The following is a 2,865-nucleotide window of genomic DNA, read 5'->3' as shown; positions in this document are numbered from 1 at the left end:
CTTCTCTCTCTGACCCTCCCCTGCTCACGCTGTCTCTCTCTCTCTCTCTCTCCTAGAAATAAATAAAAAACATTAAAAAAAAATAAATATACATAACAAAATAAAATAATAATAAAAAAATAAAGTCTTTATAGTGTAAAGAATAAAAGGTCCATGTAAATTTTCCTCTCTCTGCCATTATGACAACAATAGAGTTCAGTGTACATACCTTATTTTTTATAAAACACACAGAAAATATTTTTTAATGTTTATTTATTTTGAAAGGGAGAGGAAGAGAGTTAAGATAGGGACAGAGAAGGCAGGCTCCAAGGTGTCAGCGCAAAACCTGATGTGGGGCTCAAACTCACCAATGAGATCATGACCAGAGCGGAAACCAAGGGCCAGATGCTTAACCAACTGAGCCACTCAGACACCCCACACATGGAAAACATTTTAAAAGCAAACCTGCATTCTACTTTGCAAACTGTCATTTTCATTTAATAATATAGTATGTTCTGAATCTTAATATATAAATTACCTTTATTATCTGTAACAATAACAGTCTGTTTTTAAATATCATAAAGAATCTAACCAGTCATACACAGATATATTTTCAGCTTGTTCCAGGTTTTCATTATTTCAAACAATGCTACAAATAATATCCTTGTACATTTATTTTTGTTTGGTTATATAACTATAGCTTCAGAATACATTCCTACAAGTAGAATTGAGGGGCCAGAGGTATATATATTTAACATTTTTGTAGATACTGACAAACTGCTCTCCAAAAAGGTTTATTCCTTCATTCAACAAATATTTGTTATTAAAAAAATTTTTTTAAATGTTTTTTATTTATTTCTGAGAGAGACGGTGTGAGCAGGGTAGGGTCAGAGAGAGAGGGAGATACTAGATCCAAAGCAGGCTCCAGGCTCTGAGCTGTCAGCACAGAGCCCAATACAGGGCTTGAACCCATGAACCGTGTGATCATGACCTGAGCTGAAGTCGGATGCTTAACCAACTGAGCCACCCAGGTGCCCCTCATTCAACAAATATTTAATGTTCACCCAGTACATGCTAGTATTGTGTGAGGCTCTAAATATACAATGTCTCTGAAGAAGATGTACAAATGGCTAACAGGCACATGAAAAGATGCTCCATATCACCAATTATGAGGGAGATGCAAATCAAAAGCACAAGACACATTTCATACCCATTAGGAGGGTTATTATCAAAAAGAAGAAAAGAAGAAAAGAAAATAACAAGTATTGCTAGGATGCAGAGAAACTGGAACCCTTGTGCGTTACTGGTAGGATGTAAAATGGTGCAGCTACTGAAAAAAAGCAGATATAGCTGACTTGAACAGCATCACCAAATAACTCCATTTAAAGACATTTATTAAATACTTCATTTAATAACAGCAAGAATACACATTCTTCTTAAACTTACACAGAACATTCAGTAAGACAGACCTCATTCTGGTCCAAAAATGTAACTTAGCAAATTGAAAAGAATAGAAATCATACTAAGTATGGTCTCAGACCACAGTGGAATTAAACTAGAAATCACTACCAGGAAGATAGCTGGGAAATCCCAAAATATGTGTATATTAACATTAAAAGTATACAGACTAGGAAGGAAGAAATAAAACTGTTTGTTCACAGAGTACATGACTGTAGGTAGAAAATCCCAGAGAATGAAAATACATGCCTCTTGGAATAAGTGATTACAGTAGGGTTGCATGATACAGAGTAAATATGCAAAAGTCAACTGCTTTCCTAAATACCAAAAATGAACAACTGGAACTGAAAATGAAAAACACAATACCATTTACATCAGTATCAAAAGAAAAAGATATTCTTGGGTATAAATCTAACAAAACATGTACAGGATCTAGAAGAAACTATAAAATTCTGATAAAAAGTTAAAGAAGCTCTAAACAGAGAGACAGTACATGTTCAAGGATGGAAATACTTAACATTGTTAAGATGTCAATTCTTCTCATCCTGATTAATAGATTCAATGTAATCCTAATAAAAATTTCAGCAAGTTATTTTATGGATATTGCAAACTGATTCTAAAGCTTATATAGAGAGGCAAAAGATTTAGAACAGCTAAGACAATAGTGAAAAAGAACAAAGTCAGAGAACTGACACTGACACTAAGACTTAAGTTAATTAAGCTACATTAGTCAAGACAGTGTGGTATTAGCAAATGAATAGACATATAGACCAATGAAACAAAATAAAGAGCCTAGCAATAGATTCACATAAATATAGTTAATCAATCTTTGACAAAGTAGCAAAGGCAATTTAATTGAGAAAGATAGTCTTTCCAAGAAATAGAACTAGAACAACTGGACAGTGACATGCAAAACAATGAATCTAGTCACAGACCTTCTATCTTTCACAAAAATTAGCTCAAAATGAGTATAAACCTATGTATAAAAAACAAAACTATGAAAACACTAGAAAGCAACATAGAAGAAATTTCAAGTGACCTTGGGCTTGGCAACGAGGTTCTAATTACAATCCTGAAAACATGATCTGTCAAAGAAAAACCTAATGAGTTGGATTTTATTAACATTAGAGACTTTTGGTCTTTATTAACATTAGAAACTTTTTTAAAAAAAAAGTTTACTTTTGAGAGAGAGCGAGCATGTGCATGAGCACGAGCAGGGAAGGGGAAGAGAAGGAGACAGAAGATCTGAGATGGGCTCCAGGCTGACAGCAGAAAGCCCAATGTGGGGCTTGAACTCACAAACTGTGAGATCACAGCTAGAGCTGAAGTTAGACCCTTAATCAACTGAGCCACCCAGGCACCCCTAGCAACTGTTAAGAGGATGAAAAGACAGGCCGCAGACTGGAAGAAAATAAATGCGAAATACAT

General features: G+C 34.6%; 1 protein-coding gene across 3 annotated transcripts in view; it reads right to left on the bottom strand.

Annotated features, from left to right (window-relative positions):
* The window catches only part of LOC144222592 (protein argonaute-3), a 122,401-nt gene that overhangs the window by 25,160 nt on the left and 94,376 nt on the right, over nt 1-2,865 (bottom strand). The gene's annotated exons all lie outside the window — the stretch shown is intronic.

This window comes from Crocuta crocuta, unplaced genomic scaffold, assembly GCF_008692635.1.
Source record: "Crocuta crocuta isolate KB4526 unplaced genomic scaffold, BGI_CrCroc_1.0 scaffold303, whole genome shotgun sequence".
NCBI lineage: Eukaryota > Metazoa > Chordata > Mammalia > Carnivora > Hyaenidae > Crocuta > Crocuta crocuta.
Note: the sequence above shows the minus strand (reverse complement) of the source record. Positions and strands in the feature narration are given on the sequence as shown.